Source organism: Lolium rigidum, chromosome 3, assembly GCF_022539505.1.
Source record: "Lolium rigidum isolate FL_2022 chromosome 3, APGP_CSIRO_Lrig_0.1, whole genome shotgun sequence".
In the NCBI taxonomy this organism is placed as follows: Eukaryota; Viridiplantae; Streptophyta; class Magnoliopsida; order Poales; family Poaceae; genus Lolium; species Lolium rigidum.
The window spans coordinates 338,850,785-338,869,900 of NC_061510.1; positions in this window are offsets into that span (position 1 = coordinate 338,850,785).

Here is a 19,116-nt window from a genome sequence, read left to right on the forward strand (position 1 = left end):
TGCTACATATGGTCTTGATTCCCAAGTTGTTGCAAATCTTTATAAAGCTTTTGCCTCACATTATGAATTGCCTAAGAAGAATTTTGATAAGTATCATGAACCGTATAAAGATAAAGTTGATTCATCTCGTAAACAAATGTGTAGTGATTGAAACTGTTGATAATGTTATTCCTGAAGCTTATATTGAAAAAACTCCTTTCCCTGCTAAAATGAAGGAGTACTCTGTCGTATCTAGTGCGGTTAATAAAAGTGAAAAGAAACCCAAAGAACCTGAAGAACAAATTAAAATTGAACCTGCTGTTGCAATAGTTAAAGATCTTGTGACTAAAAATGTGGAGGATGGTCATATTATTTTCTGTGAAGATGCCTCTAATATTGTTTCATATCCTAATAAACCCAAACAAGTTAGTGTTCCTATGCTATCTGTTAGAATTGGTGATCATTGCTATTATGGTTTATGTGATATTGGTGCAAGTGTTAGTGCTATACCTTATGAGCTTTACACGGAGATTATGCACGAAATTGGTTATTGTGAACTTGAAGATATTGATGTGGTTATTCATCTGGCTAATAGAGAAACTATTTCTCCAATTGGTATTGTTCGAGATGTGGAAGTTCTATGTGGTAAGATTAAATATCCTGCTGACTTTTTGGTACTTGGTTACTGCTGCTAGTGATCATTGTCCTATCATTTTTGGTAGACCTTTTCTAAATACTTGTGGAGCTATTATAGATTGTAAGAAAGAGAAAATTTTGACTAGATTTGTTGGTGAACCTTATGAATTTAACTTTTCTAAATTTACCAAAACTCCTTATAAAGCTGACTTGCCTAATAATGATTTTAAAATGGAGCGAGTGTGCATCTATTGTTCTTGTTCCTAATAATCCTTTGCAGCAACATTTGGAGAATAGTGAAAGTGAAGCTTTTAGGAAAGAAAGAGATGAGCTTGAGGAAATTTTTCTTCGCCAACCTATTCTCAAGCATGATTTACCGGTGGAAGATTTGGGTACAACACCGCCACCAAAGGAAGATCCTGTTTTCGATTTAAAGCCTTTACCTGATAATCTTAAATATGTTCATATTGATGATAAGAAAATATATCCTGTTATTATTAGTTCTAAGCTTTCAGAGATTGAGGAAGAAAGGTTATTGGAAATATTGAAGAAACACCGAGGAGCTATTGGCTATACTCTTGATGATTTGAAAGGGATTTCTCCTTCTATTTGCCAACATGCTATTAATATGGAAAAAGATGCAAAGCTCGTTGTTGAACATCAACGTCGTCTAATTCCGAAGATGAAAGAGGTGGTAAGGAACGAGGTATTAAAACTTCTTGAAGCTGGTATTATATATCATATTGCTGATAGTAGATGGGTTAGTCCTGTGCATTGTGTTCCTAAGAAAGGAGGAATGACTGTTGTGCCTAATGATAATGATGAGCTTATTCCTCAAAGAATAGTTGTAGGTTATAGAATGTGCATTGATTTTCGAAAAGTAAATAAAGTTACTAAGAAAGATCATTACCCTTTACCCTTTATTGATCAAATGCTAGAAAGGTTATCTAAAAATACTCATTTTTGCTTTCTTGATGGTTATTACGGGTTTTCACAAATTGCTGTTAAAGCTAAAGATCAAGAGAAAACCATGTTTACTTGTCCTTATGGAACTTATGCTTATAGGCGTATGCCTTTTGGTTTATGTAATGCTCCTGCTACTTTTCAAAGATGCATGTCTGCTATTTTTCATGGTTTTTGCGAAAGTATTGTAGAGGTATTCATGGATGATTTTTCTGTCTATGGGAATTCTTTTGATAATTGCTAACCTCGATAAAGTCTTGCAGAGATGTGAAGAAACTAACCTTGTTCTTAATTGGGAGAAATGCCACTTTATGGTTAATGAAGGAATTGTATTGGTACATAAAATTTCCGAGAGAGGTATTGAAGTTGATAGAGCTAAAGTTGAAGCAATTGAGAAGATGCCCTATCCGAGGGATGTTAAAGGTATTCGTAGTGTTCTTGGTCATGTTTGGGTTTTATAGGAGATTTATTAAAGATTTCTCTAAAATTTCAAAGCCTCTTACTAATCTTCTTCAAAAAGATGTACCTTTTGTTTTTGATGATGATTGTAAGGAAGCTTTTGAAACTCTAAAGAAAGCCTTAACAACTCGCTCCTGTAGTCGAACCTCCTGATTGGAATTTGCCTTTTGAAATTATGTGTGATGCTAGTGATTTTACTTGTAGGCGCTGTTCTTGGACAGCGGGTAGATAAAAAATTGAATGTTATTCATTATGCTAGTAAGACTCTTGATGCTGCTCAAAGAAATTATGCTACAAGCTGAAAAGGAATTGTTAGTCTGTAGTCTTTGCTTGTGATAAGTTTAGACCCTATATTGTTGATTCGAAAGTTACAATTCATACTGATCATGCTGCAATTAGATACCTTATGACAAAGAAAGATGCTAAGCCAAGGCTTGTTAGATGGGTACTTCGTTGCAAGAATTTGATTTACATATTATAGATAGGAAAGGTGCTTGATAATCCTGTTCTTTGATAATTTCTAGATTGGAAAATATTGCTTATGATCCTGTTCCCGTTAATGATAGTTTTCCAAATGAACAATTGGCTGTAATAAAGGTGAGCTCGCGAGAGAGCCCTTGGTATGCAGATTATGCTAACTTTATTGTTTCGAAGTATTTGCCTCCAACCTTTTCAGCTCAGCAAAGGAGGAAATTCTTTTATGACTTGAGGCATTATTTTTGGGATGACCCACACTTATATAAAGAAGGAGTGGATGGTATTATGCGGAGATGTGTTCTCGAATATGAACAACAGGAGATATTGAGTAAATGTCATGGTAGTGTTTATGGAGGACATCACGCTGGAGATAGAACCGCGCAAAAGGTTCTACAATCAGGTTTTTATTGGCCAACACTCTTCAAAGATGCAAGGAAATTTATTTTATCTTGTGATGAATGTCAAAGAGTTGGTAATATCTCCGGACGCAATGAAATGCCTATGAATTATACTCTTGTTATTGAACCATTCGATTGTTGGGGATTCGACTTCATGGGTCCTTTCCCTTCTCAGAAGGTAACACTCATATACTTGTCGCTGTTGATTATGTTACTAAATGGGTAGAAGCTATACCTACAAAAAGTGCTGATGGTGAGACCTCTATAAAAATGCTTGTAGATGTTATATTTCCTAGATTTGGAGTGCCTAGATATATTATGACTGATGGAGGTTCTCATTTTATTCATGGAGGTTTTAGAAAAAATCTTGCTAAGTATGGTGTTAATCATAGAATTGCTTCCGCTTATCACCCTCAAACTAGTGGTCAAGTAGAATTATCAAATAGAGAGATTAAAGCTATTTTGGGAAAGACTGTTAATAAATCTAGAAAGAATTGGGCTAGCAAATTGAAAGAAGCACTATGGGCTTATAGAACTGCTTATAAAAATCCTATGGGAATGTCACCTTATAAAATGGTTTATGGAAAAGCTTGTCATTTACCTTTAGAACTAGAGCACAAAGCTTATTGGGCTCTTAGAGAACTAAATAAAGATCCTAAATTAGCCGGTAATAAGAGGTTGCTGCAATTAAGTTCTCTAGATGAATGGAGAAGTGAAGCTTATGAAAATGCTAAACTCTTTAAAGAAAAAGTTAAGAAGTGGCATGATAGAAGGATCATCAAAAGAGAGTTTAATATTGGGGATAAAGTCCTATTGTATCGGTCTCGTCTCAGATTCTTTGCAGGGAAATTACTCTCGAAGTGGGAAGGACCATATGTTGTTGAGGAGGTGTATCGTTCAGGAGCAATTAAAATTAGCTCTCTCCAAGGCAATGCCACACAAGTGGTGAATGGACAAAGACTCAAGCATTATATCTCGGGTGATTCTTATAATGTTGATGTTGATATTATTCAAGTGGAAACACCGGAGGCTTTCATCAAAGGACAAATTGACAGTCCGCCGAACTCGACTTTGAATAGGTAACAGTACAGGTAATAAAAAGTCCGCGTTTACCTTTCCGAACAATACCTTTGCTGTTTTTAGAAAATATGAAAAATTACGGAATCGAAACGGAGTGGAAAAGACGCGCGAGGGCCCGTCACCACAGGCCGGCGCGGGCCCCACCACGGCCGCGCCGACCTATGGTGACGGCACCTCGGCGTCCCGTTTCCACTCGTTTTCGGCCTGGAACCTTCCTTTTGTCGTAAAAATATTTGCTATATAATCCCCCGGACCCCTGGAGGTCCGTAATATCGTTTTCTCGTCGTGTTTTGTTTCGAGCTGTTTTCTGCCAGATTTGTTTTGATCTAGAAGCACCATGGTCTCCAACAACAAGGACAAGGGACCTTTGGAGGAAAATATTCAAGACCCGGAACTGAAGGAAGAAGATGCAAGAGAGGATGAGGAAGAAGTGGAGGAAGCTCCGCAGGAACACCAGCGAGCCACCATTGCAAGTATTGGCGTGATATCAAATCCATCCAACATCAAGAGGAGTGCACGAATCGCTACCGGAGGAGCGGTTCCACGTCGTTACTTGGCTCCAAGGACATCTTCTCCGAGCAATTACAACCCTTACCGCAATCTGATCTACGATCGTCAAACTGAAAGGACCCCCAAGGTAGTGTTGCCAAGTAATTGGGATATAGATCGTTCTGACATTGCAGGAGAGATGAAATCTGAAGGCGAAGGATGGGGAAACAACTCTAGGAGTTGGAATTCACCACCTGACATGATTATGAGCCGCGTTGAGCACAACTCGGAGATGATTCGCAACCTCACCTATGAGATTGAAGATTTAAAGGAGCTGGTTAACAAGCTTGTCGAGAAGAATCCATCACCACCATCACCGAAGGAGTAATTCATCATCGATATTGGCATCCCCTTGGTTTGTCCAAGCTTGGGGGAGTGCCGCGGTATCACATCATCACCACCTTTATCTTTTACTATCAAGTAGTGTCATATCATGAGTAGGGAAGTTATCATATGGAATAGTATGCAATGTGGGAGTATCTCTCTTAGTTAGTTATCTATGTATCCGTTAGTGTGAGTTATCGTTATGGAATATTAATGAGAAGTCTTATCATTTACTTTTTGCACACCTTATTTAGTTTGCAATCTCCATTATATGATTACTCTTGACATGAGTATTGATATCACTTTGGGAGCATCAAGTAAATCTATTTGGTTTTGGCAAACTTAGCATTGGTCAATAGCAACAACATCTTGATGTTTAGTTAAAAGAGAGAAATACACTTAGATATATTACTATTATCTCTATGCTTAGTATTCTGAAGTTAAAATTGCTTGTGCTTATGAGAAAGATGCATGATTGTTCTAGCATATGTATATTTGTTTGTTTCCCTCAACCTTTATGCTTGCTATCAAACCTTGCTAGCCAAAGACCGTATCGAGAGGAGATGCTTCTCATACATCCATAACCTTAGACCAAACCTATGCCATTTGTGTCCACCATACCTACCTACTACATGGTATTTTCTGCCATTCCAAGTAAATACTTCATGTGCTACCTTTAAACAATTCAAACTATACTACCCCTTATTTGTGTCAATGTTTTATAGCTCATGAGGAAGTATGTGGTGTTTTATCTTTCAATCTTGTTGGGCGGACTTTCACCAATGGACTAGCGGCACATCCGCTTATCCAATAATTTTGCAACAAGAGCTGGCAACGGGTTCCCAGCCCCAATTAATAACTTTCATTAATAATTCTCTTCACATGTTTTGCTCTGATTTATCAGTAAGCAACTTAATTTTGCAATAGACACTCCTCCATGGTATGTGAATGTTGGAAGGCACCCGAGGATTCGGTTAGCCATGGATTGAGAAAGCCAAGGTTGGGAGGAGTGTCATCTTTAATAAAACTAAAATACATGTGTAAACAAAAGAGAAGGGGGATGATCTACCTTGCTGGTAGAGATGCCGTCCCTCATGGGAGCCGCTCTTTGAAGGTTCGTTTGGCAAGGGGGTTAGAGTGCCCGCTACCATTCGTTGACAACAACAAACACCGCTCAAAATCTTACTTTTATGCTCTTTATATGATTTCAAAACTTGAAAAGCTCTAGCACATGATTTAATCCCTGCTTCCCTCTGCGAAGGGCCTATCTTTTACTTTTATGTTGAGTCAGTAAACCTATTTCTCTCTATCTCAAGCAAGCAATTGAGTTGTTGTGAATCAATCATTTATGCTATGATTCAGTTAATCATGTCTTTTATACTTTCTTGTTTAGTACCAATTTTATCGGAATGAATATGACTTCGAAGTTATCAATGATTATGAAGAGATCGTTATGTTTGAATATGAAGGCTCAGTTATAAAATCTAATATGAAAGCTTTGCTTAGAAGTACAATCCGTTAGTAGTTCTCTGACCAAGAACAAAGTTTGCCATCACCAACTATGATTTCTCATGCACCTTTACTTGTGATTTCTCTTTACTTATTTCAAGATGAGTTATATGAGGAAGTTGTTTACTAGAATGTCTTGTGTGAATGAATATGATGCTTCTTGTCCGTATTTTATTTATCGACTCTTCACTCCATAAACATGTGGTCTTGTTTATCGAGCTCAGTTTCTCTTGGGGACAAGCGAGGTCTAAGCTTGGGGGGAGTTGATACGTCCAATTTGCATCACTATTTTGTATCATAATTTGCTGTTATTCATTGATATATTTCATATTGGGATACAATACTTATGTTATTTCATCTATTTTGCATGTTTCATCATTATTGGAGGATCAAGCACCGGAGCCGGGATTCTGTTGGAAAAAGCACCGTCGAACGCAATATTTCGGAAGATCAACTCGTGGAAGGAAATTTCACGTAAATTCCTATTTTTCCGGATGACGGAGGGAGCCGAAGGGGAAGAAGAGAGGAGCCACTGTGGGCCTGGACCACGGCCGGCGCGGCCCATGGCTCCGGCCGCGCCACCCCGTGGTGTGGGGGCCCCACAGCCCCTTTCGCCTCCTTTTCTTCGCGTACTCCTTCGTCCCGAAAACCTAAGCCACGAGAGGACCTCACGAAGGGTTACAGCCGCCTCGCGGGGCGGAGAACACCGAGAGAGAAAGAGCTCTCCGGCAGGCGGGAATCCGCCGGGGAAATTCCCTCCGGAGGGGGAAATCGACGCCATCGCCATCGTCATCGAGCGGGACATCATCTCCATCATCATCATCATCATCTCCACCATCTACACCGTCATCACCACCGCTGCACCTCGTCACCGCTGTAACAATTCGGGTTAAATCTTGATTGTATGATAGGGGAAACTCTCCCGGCATTATTCTCTACTTGTTATAGATGCTATTGAGTGAAACCATTGAACCAAGGTTTATGTTCAGATTGTTATTCATCATCATATCACCTCTGATTGTATTCCATATGATGTCTCGTGAGTAGTTCGTTTAGTTCTTGAGGACATGGGTGAAGTCTAAATGCTAGTAGTGAATTATGGTTGAGTAATATTCAATGTTATGATATTTAAGTTGTGGTGTCATTCTTCTAGTGGTGTCGTGTGAACGTCGACTACACGACACTTCACCATTTATGGGCCTAGGGGAGTGCATCTTGTATTCGGTTGCTAATTGCGGGGTTGCCGGAGTGACAGAAACCTAAGCCCCCGTTAGTATATCGATGCAAGAGGGATCGCAGGATCTCAGAGTTTAAGGCTCGTGGTTAGATTTATCTTAATTACTTTCTTGTAGTTGTGGATGCTTGCAAGGGGTATAATCACAAGTATGTATTAGTCCTAGGAAGGGCGGTGCATTAGCATAGGTTCACCCACACAACACTTATCAAAACAATGAAGATTATTTAGCCACATGAAGCGAAAGTACTAGACTAAAATCCCCGTGTGTCCTCAAGAACGCTTGGTCATTATAAGTAAACAAACCGGCTTGTCCTTTGTGCTAAAAAGGATTGGGCCACTCGCTGCAATTATTTCTCTCGCATTTTATTTACTTGTACTTTATTTATCTGCAATATCAAAACCCCCTGAATACTTGTCTGTGAGCATTTACAATGAATCCTTCATCGAAACTGCTTGTCAACACCTTCTGCTCCTCGTTGGGTTCGACACTCTTATTTATCGAAAGTACTACGATACACCCCCTATACTTGTGGGTCATCAGGGAGGCGACCCGCGACTAAAGGGTACCCTTTAGTCGTGGTTGGCCAGACCAACCGCGACTAAAGCTTTTTTCGCCGGGTTTTTCTTTCCCGCGCGCACGGACCTTTAGTCGCGGTTGGCAAGGCCAACCGCGACTAAAGGTATTTTTCAAATTACTTTTTGTTTTTCAAAATTTTAAAAATACAGAAAAACTCAGAAAAATAAAACTAATTCATTTCAAAATCATAAAATACAAATAATATATCGAAAAATTCAGAAAAATAAAAATAATTCAATTCAAAATGTTTAAAATACATATAATATATCAATAAATTCAGAAAAATAAAACTAATTCATTTCAAAATCATAAAATACAAATAATATATCAAAAAAATCAGAAAAATAAAACTAATTCAATTCAAAATGTTAAAAATACAAATAATATATCAATAAATTCCCAAAAATAAAACTAATTCATTTCAAAATCATAAAATACAAATAATATATCAAACAATTCAGAAAAAAACTAATTCAATTCAAAATGTTAAAAATACAAATAATATATCAAAAAAATCAGAAAAATAAAACTTATTCAATTAAAAATGTTAAAAATACAAATAGTATATCAAAAAATTAAGAAAAGTAAAACTAATTCAATTTCAAATTCTTAAAAATACAAATAATACATCAAACAATTCAGAAAAATAAAACTAATTCATTTCAAAATCTTAAAAATACAAATAATACATCAAAAAAATTAGAAAAATAAAACTAATTCATTTCTAAATGTTAAAAATACTAATAATATATCAAAAAATTCATAAAAATAAAAATAATTCAGTTCAAAATCTTAAAAATACAAATAATATATTAAAAAATTCAGAAAAATAAAACTAATTCATTTAAAAATCTTTCCGCCTCTGTCTTTTCGCCGGCCCCCTCTTCCCGCCTCTGTCTTTCCGCCGGCCCCCTCTTCCCGCCTCTGTCTTTCCGCCGGCCCCCTCTTCCCGCCTCTGTCTTTCCGCCCCGCTCTTCTCGCCAGTTCTTCCCTACCGCCTCTTTCTTCCCGCCTCCCTCTTCCCGCCAATTTCTTCCCGCCTCTTTCTTCCCGCCACTTTCTTCCCGCCTCCTGTCTTCCCGCTCCCATTTTTCCCGCCATTTCTCACTACATATATGTTGCCCGGCTTGGCCAGCATTATCACATCTCTACAATCTCTCATCACTCTCTCATGGCTTCCACCGCACCCACTCTAACCTACCAAGCAGTGGAGGAGCTTTGCGCCTCGAACTACCCTTGCCCACCGGCTACCGCGTCCCCGCCGGCCGGAGCCTAAGCGCCGGCGGCGTGCTCGGTCCCTCCCGTCCCTCGAGGTACTGCGCGCCGGCGGCCATCACGAACCACTACTACCTTGACCTCACGCCGGAGCAGCGGATGAATCCGCTGGCATCCCGATAACCAGCATACTTGGGACGCCTTCTTCATCAATCGGCGTGAGAGGGCGCTCGCCAGGTATGAGGAGGACGGTCTGCCTCCTGGGAATTTCCACGAGGCCGGCCGTCGGCTATGGTGGTACGGCCGGACTCTGCAGAGCGTCATGGACTACATCACGGCCGGCGATATCCCCCGCCTGCGCTACCCTCGGGTTCGAGCCACGAGCGCCGCCCGACGACAGCGACGACAGCAGCGACGACGACGGCGGCAACTTAGAAGGCGACGACTACCAGTACAACGGCGGCGACTATGAAGACTACGAGTATGCATATTATACGCCTAGGCAGGAGTATGACTAAATCACTCCAAATTTCATGTATCATCGGTGCTATCTCGAATCAATCGAATCATTCGAAAATGGACACCGAACACATCACGGATAATATAATTCACATGATCCATTCAACAAAGTTTGGTACAATAAATTATTACACATCATTTCTTCCCTTGTGTCCCCGCTTGCTTACGATTGGGCCGTATCCATGGAGCATCCTCATCATTTAACTTAATGCTTGGGTCGGTGTTCACTTTGAAGGGCGGAATTTCACCAAACATATTATAATCTTCTGACATGTCTGTCTTGTCCTCCACTCCCACGATGTTTCTTTTCCTGAAAGAACAATGTGGCGCTTTGGATCATCGCATGATATACTGATCGTTTTCTTATCTTTCCGTTTCCTCGGTTTGCTACTCATGTCCTTGACATAGAAAACCTGAGCGACATCTTTCGCTAGGACGAATGGTTCGTCAAGGTAACCAAGATTGTTGAAATCCACCATTGTCATTCCGTATTGCTGGTCCACCTTTACCCCACCTCCTCGTTAGCTTGAACCATTTGCACCGGAACAAAGGGACCTTGAAGGAGGGTCCATAGTCAAGTTCCCATATCTCCTCTATGTAACCATAATATGTGACCTTTTGCCCATTCTCGGTTGCTGCATCAAAGCGGACACCACTGTTTTGGTTGGTGCTCTTTATATCTTGGGCGATCGTGTAAAATGTATTCCCATTTATCTCGTACCCTTGGAAAGTCGTTATAGTCGAAGATGGTGTCTTGGCCAACATGTACAGCTGATCTACGACCTTATTGTCATTCATTAAATGTTTTCTCAACCAACTGCCGAAAGTCTCCATGTGGGCCTTCCTAATCCAGGATTCAGGCTTCCCGGGTTGTCCGAGCGTAAAATATTCTTGTGTTTCTCAAAGTACGGAGCCACCAAGCTGGAATTGGTCAGAACCGTGTGGTGTGCTTCGGTCGAGAGAATGGCCGTCCATACATATCGTTGATTTCCTTCCGATCGTGCCTTTTCCACTTAGTCTCCCCTCGTGCCGCGATCGAGGAAGACCAATCGGCTTAAGTTCAGGAACAAAGTCAACACAAAACTCAATTACCTCCTCATTTCCATAGACCTTGGCGATGCTTCCTTCTGGCCTAGCACGGTTACGAACATATTTCTTTAATATTCCCATGAACCTCTCGAAGGGGAACATATTGTGTAGTAATACAAGACCGAGAATGGAAATCTCTTCGACTAGGTGAACCAGGAGGTGCGTCATAATGTTGAAGAAGGATGGCGGGAACATCAACTCGAAACTGACAAGACATTGGACCGTGGTAGAACTTCTGGATTGATTACCTTCTGAGAGATTGCATTGAGGAATGCACATAGCTTCACAATGGCTACTCGAATATTTTTCGGCAGGAGCCCCCTCAAAGCAATCGGAAGCAATTGCGTCATAATCACGTGGCAGTCGTGAGACTTCAGGTTTTGGAACTTTTTCACCGCCATTTTTATTATTCCCTTTATATTGGACGAAAATCCAGATGGGACCTTCATACTCGCTCGAGCATTCAAAAAAGATGACCTTCTCTTCTTTGGTCGGAGCGTAGGCCGGCACGACCTTGAAACCATTCCGGATGCCGGTTATCGTGGTCTTTCAAACGTTGTCTGGTCCTGCCGTGCTTCCTTTGTATCATTTGTCTTCCCATACACGCCCAAGAAGCTTAGGAGGTTCACGCAAATATTCTTCGTAACGTGCATCACGTCGATTGCAGAGCGGACTTCTAGGACTTTCCAATATTCTAGCTCCCAGAATATAGATTTCTTCTTCCACATGGCTACGTGCCAGTCAGCTCCCTTCGGAACTGATTGTCCGCCAGGACCCTTTCCAAAGATGACTTTCAAATCCTTGACCATATCAAATACCTCAGCACCAGTACGTTCCGCGGGCTTCGGCCGGTGATCTGCCTTACCGTTGTAATGCTTGCCTTTCTTTCTTACTGGATGAATTTTCGGAAGAAAACGACGATGCCCAAGGTACACGTTCTTCTTACAATTTGGCAAATGTACACTTTCAGTCTCATGTAAGCAGTGCGTGCATGAATTGTATCCCTTATTTGACAGTCCCGAAAGGTTACTAAGAGCAGGCCAATCATTGATGGTTACGAAAAGCAACGCTCGTAGGTCAAATTCCTCTTCTTTGTGCTCATCCCACACACGGACACCAGGTCTGCCCCACAGCTGTAGAAGTTCATCAACTAATGGCCTTAGGTACACATCGATGTCGTTGCCGGGTTGCTTCGGACCTTGGATGAGCACTGGCATCATAATGAACTTCCGCTTCATGCACAACCAAGGAGGAAGGTTGTAGATGCATAGAGTCACGGGCCAGGTGCTATGGCTGGAGCTCTGCTCGCCAAAAGGATTCATGCCATCCGTACTTAGACCAAATCTTATGTTCCTTGCGTCAGCTACAAAATCTTTGAACTCTCTATCGATCTTTCTCCATTGCGTTCCATCTGCGGGGTGTCTCAACTCCCGTCCGACTTACGGTCCTCTTTGTGCCATCGCAACAACTTGGCATGCTCTTTGTTCCCGAACAGACGTTTCAACCGTGGTATTATAGGAGCATACCACATCACCTTGGCGGGAACCCTCTTCCCGGGTTTCCGGCCCTCAACATCGTCACCGGGGTCATCGCCTCTGATCTTATAACGCAATGCGAGTGCATACCGGGCATTCATTCAAATTCTCGTATTCACCGCGGTAGAGGATGCGAGTCGTTGATGCATGCATGTATCTTCGTAACCTCTAAACCTAGAGGGCAGACAACCTTCTTTGCTTCGTACGTATCGGCGGGCAACTCGTTATTCTTTGGAAACATATTCTTCAACATTTTCAGCAAGTTTTCAAATGCCGAGTCAGCTACACCTGCTCGTGCCTTCCATTTCAAGCAAATCCAGTGTGCAACCCAGACTTTTTCAGACCATCATCGCATCCGGGTACAACGCCTTTACGTGATCCTCTAACATGCGATCCAAATTCTCCCTCTCCTTTTCGGTTCGTAGCGTCTCCGTGCATCAGCAATGGTCCGACCAAGATCATCAACGGGCTCATCACGTGCCTCTTCTTCACCTTCCCCTTCACCTTCAGCATCCTCCATGAAAGTATCACCGAAATGAGCAAGATAGCTTTCATCGATGAAATCATCCCCTTCTTCATCTTCTTCCATTATAACCCCTCTTTCTCCATGCTTGGTCCAACAATTATAGCTTGGCATGAAACCGTGCCGAAGCAGGTGCATGTGAACATCTTTTGAGGAAGAGTAACCCTTCTGATTCTTACAGTTAACACATGGACAGATAACAAAAACCCCCTGCTTGTTCGCATTAGCCACTACGAGGAAATCTTTCAAACCCGTAGTGAACTCGCCGGAGAGTCGGTTACCGTACATCCATTGTCGATTCATCTGCATTATTATAATATAAAATATATAATTAACCATCATGCATTTGTTAAACTAAATAGAAATTAAACAATGAACTACACACATATGCATATTTTATCAATGACACATATATATGAAAGGTTCAAGTTGTTGCTAACCGCGATCGAGGAGGAAAAAATAAATGAGGAAGCTCGATCAAGTGTGGCTCCGACACTTCATATAATATTTGTTTCATGCTCTTGGGACATTTCATCAAACAACTTGTGTGCATAAGAGGAGCCAAAAGCAAACCCTACACCCCCTTGTGAAGTTTGTGAAGAGAAGTGGCACCAAATGGCTAAGTGTTGTGGGCTGAATGGTATATATAGGGGAGGGGCTTTAGTCGCGGTTGGCCTTTTCTACCAGTGGGAGTAAGCTACAGTCACATTGGGGTGGCTTTTCTAACGGAACCATTTGTGTTGTTGCTGGCTTTTCTAATAGTCATGGGTGTAGTTCAGCCACTGCAACATGTACTTAATGTGTGATCTTATGTTTCTATTTCTTACTCACATACTCCCTCCGTCCACAAATAAGTAAACATCTAGCCTTCAAAGAAATCCACAAATAAGTGTACATCTAGACTTCTTGGTATATTTTTTAGGTTTAGACCCCTAGTGCATGCCTTGATCCCAACCCCCATTAATCATTTTTGGTTTCTCAATGTTGTTTTATTGGTTACTAGCATGTACAACATTTATTAGCATCTAAATCAAAGCATCTTCTTGATTAATGAGCAGATTGATTGAAGGAATGAGGATTTATTTACAAAAAATTTAAGGTCTCTTGAAAACCACGCGCATCCACTTATTTGTGGACGGAGGGAGTATGTACTAGATGCAGCAATGGCCTCGGTAAGTGGGAGAGGTAGCACTAGGGAATTTCGGTTTTGGTGGTGCTCCTCTTGTATTGAGTCGTGTTTTTCAGGGCAAAATCCAAGCTCTGGCATTTATTGGTTGTACATGCACATAGGCTTATTGTAAAAAAAAATTAGGACGACAATGTTTGTGCATTGTTTTCTTCTCGGAGGTGTTGATTTTGGAGAACTTCTTTTGTAATCTGGTGACGGATTTGGTGCTGGTTAGAGTATTGCCACTGCGTGTGGCTGATCAGCATGGCGGGTTTTTATTTGCTTTTTTCTTTTTGAATATGTCTATCATTGATATATTTGTGCATCTTGTTAATGTAGAGACCGGATGTAATTGGTATGCGATATTAATAGGAGTTGAGGGGTACACAGGAGCACACCATGGGTGTGTAAGGGTATCTCCAACGGCCCTGCGTATTTCGGTTACAAAAAGTATTTATTTGCGGCCATTTGTGTTGAGCCACAAACACGAAATTGGTTGTCCGGCTTCGTTTGTCCTTTTGGGTCAGGGTATCCCTAGTTGCTCGAAGCATATTATTTTCCCCAACATATTTTTAGTCATAAAAACCATAATTTACATAGTTTTGAAGCTAACAAAACACATGGAATTTAAAAGGCCAAGCATGGCCTGCAAACATTAACCCTAATTTACATAGTTTAAAACTGCTAGCCTTTGTACAGGCTTCTGCTGGCCCTCGACTTCGTCGTTCCACGGGAAGAACATCCAGAAATTTACACTAGAAGCTTCTGTTGGCCCTCGTCTTCGTCGCTGCAAACAAAGAACATCCAAAAACCTACACTAGAGGCTTCCGCTGGCCCTCGCCTTCATCATTGTTGTTGTCGCTGCCATCACCGTGGTAGTACCTACGGCAGGATGAGTCGTCAAACACCTTCATGCTCATCTTGCCATCGCCTTCATAGAATAAGTTTAGCAGGCATCCAACCTCAAGGTTATGGGTGCGGGCGAAATTATCTTAGCTGGTGTGGAGGTATATCTGGCATTGCCCATCTAACATGACATCAACGGGCCACTGGAAAAAAGCCGCAACTGGCTTCACGTAGGTGCACCCCGAACTGCTCCAGCTGTCGAGAAACTTCAAAAACTTGTCCAAGAGCTTCTTTTTGTGGAAGGGTTCCTCCTTTATGAGGATGATGACCTCGAAGAATATGTCGTGGAGCCACTCCGTGTGCTCCTCCGTAGGTGAGGGTGAGCGTGCAGGCGGTGCTGATTCAGCACGGCCACCCCTGCCCCTACCACGGCGGTCGCGTTCAGGACCACGCCATCGGGCCAACCACCATGGATCGCATGGGGAGTAGGTGGTGGGCGGCGCTAGGGTTTCGGATGTACGACGCAATCGTTGTGTGAGGGAGCCAATGTGTGAACACCCAATTTTATACGCCGGAGGCAGCCGAGGGGGGCGGTGGTGCTCATTAAGGCCAGGAAATATGTCTAGGAATGGGGAACATGCAGCGTTGCATGGCCATTTATTTTTGTGGCCGGCGGCACCATTAAAACGTGGCTCGAGAGGGTGAAGCAACGTCGCCCCGCCAGTACTACCGCACAGAAAGGCGAAGCATGCAAGGTCACTGCCAGGGGTGCATCTGTGTCGTGTCCGCATCAACGCATTATGTCCCCAAATTTGGACGGGAATGTGTTAGTGGACAACCAGGTCAATTTGCATTAAGCTGCTGGGCTAAGGGCATACCCTAAGTTTAACCGTGCGAATGCAAAAGGTTCAACCTGCAACGAGTAAAGTTGTTAGCTGTCATTTCGGTGGTACAATTAGTACCTTTTGGCCCGTCATGACAGAATCATGAACGTTAGCCATTTTTTTTCAAGGATGCACCCTGGAAGGTGCATTAAATTTCATAGAAGAAGAGGCCAAGACGGCCGAACAACGCCAACGAAGGCAACCCGATACAAACACGACGCCACACGGATTACAACACAACCCACACCAACCGAACGATAAACTCGCCTTGCACCGTCCAAAGGAGACGATACACTAAGCTACTGGGCCGCGTCACGACCGAAGAAAAGAACTCCAGGAAGCCAACTCCAACTTCAAGATGGCACAAGCCAACGCACCGCCCACCAAAAAGTGCCCAGGAACGGCGAGTGAACGGCGGGGTTGAACCAGATCGAAGGAGGCATCGACCACGAAGAAGTGCCGCCGACGGTGTACATAGCGCCCCGGAAGCCCAAGCTCTGAGCGGCTGCCACCACCGACTCCAAATGGCGCACCGAGGACTCCCGAACCATCTAGGCGACGCCTCCAAGAAGGAAAACGACACAGCCGTGCCGCCGCCGCCCGATCCGAAGATCGGATCAAGGTTTCCCCTGATGTTCGACGCGAGGAAGAGGGAGCAACACCATGGCGACGCCTCCAACGAGGTGACGGCGGACGGCGCCCGCGGGCGTCGCCGTCGCCAGCTTACGCAGGGATTTCTCCCCGGTCCTGCCGCCAAACCCAAGCCCATCAGAGAAGCGCCGCAAGGAGCCGCCTTTTTGGCCACACCGCCGTCGAGAAGCAACCCTGCCGTCGTCGGAGAGGGAGGTGCTGACCTCCGTCTCACCGCACGAAGAACGGGGACTGGAGGGTGAGGCTCCAGCCGGCCGCCGACACCTCCATGGTGCCCAGCAGCCGACGCCTACAGGCGTCCACGCGCCGGCATGCAGCCACGGCGGGCCTTGAGATCCCGGCCGCCGCCGCAGGGGACGCCTCCATCGCAGGGGGAGAGCGGCACCTCCGCCGACCCGAGCTGCGCCGTTCGCGCCGGACTCCTGCAGCACCTCGCCGCCGGAGCGCCGCCGCGTCCCGCACCGCCGCCGCCGGAAGAGGAGGCCGCCGCCGGAAGAGGAGGCCGCCGCCGCACGAGGGAGAGGCCCAACCGCCGCCGTCACCGCCCGGGCTTTGCCCGGCGGGACCTCTGGCGGCGGCGGAGGAGGAGAGGGAGCGGGAGCCTAGGGTTTCTTCAGGGGAGGGGGGGGGGGGCGGAAGCCTCACGTTAGCCATTTAGGCGGAGCTCATCATGTACAGGTCATCAGTTATTCAAATTCAGACAAGACAGCCATTATATATAGATCCTAGTTTAGATGTATTTGTATTATTTATTTATTTTGCCACACAAACATATGAACACTACCATTCAATATAACAAACTGCAACCTGTTGCCATCTTCGTCGAAAGAACTCACAAATTGGGCGTGCCATGCATGCAGATGATATACGAACAGTAAAATAATCAACTTGTAGCAGTCAATAATTAGTGCAATTGTATTATATGCTTTACCATTCGTTTATGTTTTATGTATGTGAATCTTTGATCTTTCTTTCTGATCAACCACATCATTCAACGTTGGACATGCCATAGAGAAAAACCAGATTTATTTTCATATCGTATTTGACATGGGCCAGCATTGCGTACTTCAAACAAATGAGGATACAATCAGCTGAACTGAAAATGTGTGCGCACCTAGCGTATAGAAAACACCAAGCAGGCAGGATCAGCAGGCAGGATCCTATGGAGACAACTGTAAGTTTGAGTTATCAAGCGAGTCTCAGACTCTCAGAGACTAGCATACCGTTCATAATAATCAGGGGTGTCTGCCTGGAACAGACCGTTGTCAACTTACGAGTACGACAAAATCTACACGACATGCTACACAGGCCTAGCAGGATACACTGAAGAACGAAACGAATCAGTCAATCAGCTAAGTCGTGAAGCTGATTTACATGCCGTGATTGAAGATGCATTGGAGCGTCCGCCTACCTCTCGTAATAGGCTCGGCTGTTAACATGTGTACCAATCGTTTTGCTGACACCTCGCACTCTTACGTAGATGGCATGAATAAAGACATCAAAAGTCCATGGTCCACATCTCTCACACCTTGACAGCATTTCTCGTGTTTCTCCTCTACTGTGTCTCTCCTTTCGTGTTTCACGTTTGGATGCTTTATATAACAATGCATGAGACGCTAGATAAGAAGTGGGTACAGACTTATTTTGATGATAGTCCTACAAAGTAGGTGATGTTTTACGATGTGCCGCTGCTTACATGTGAGACGAGTTAATGTGTATGATGTATGAAGAAAACCACAAGAACAATAGATGGCATAGAAGCCTGGAATTTATTTCTTGACTTTTGTCATACACGTTGGTAATACCATATTAGCTAGTCCAACAAAGAAAAAAACCGAAAAACCGAGGGTTCTCACGTTTCAAACAAGAGCTGAATGTTACGGCGCCAACCTGAAGTACTTTCTACTAGTACTATGCAGTCATACACTCGCGAAGAGCTTAATCCATCTCTTCTGCTTTCTAAGGGTCAGCTCTATAAACACAATAGCCAAAAATGACCTAATTAAATGATGGATCGTATACTAATGACGTATGTATGGTCACGTTTTGGTTGATTCCACATCAAGAACTTTGGTGATATTGATGTGACTGTAGTTAACGTTCATCCAAAAGCAATGAACTTGCAACTAATAATCTGGATATGTTATTTTGAGATGGGCCTAAGAAACTAAAAAGAAGAGAGTAAGATTTTCTAACACCGTTATTTGTGTTGGGTGCAATTAGTGTTAAGTTATCTTGGTGTAGTCCAGCTTTGCATATTTTAATGTGAACTATATACATACTAGAATGAGCAAACAGACACATTTGAATGCATCTAGATACATACAACTCAGAACAAGGTAGATCTTATAATTTGAGATGGACGCGCATACTTGGTGGTCCTTATGTTTCAGAAGAAAAACAAGTGTCTTCTTACTCCTCTCTATATGTACTAGATGCATTTAGTTGACTATGATTTCAAGTTTCCTACAAAGGATGCTCCTAGGTGTGTCGTCTAT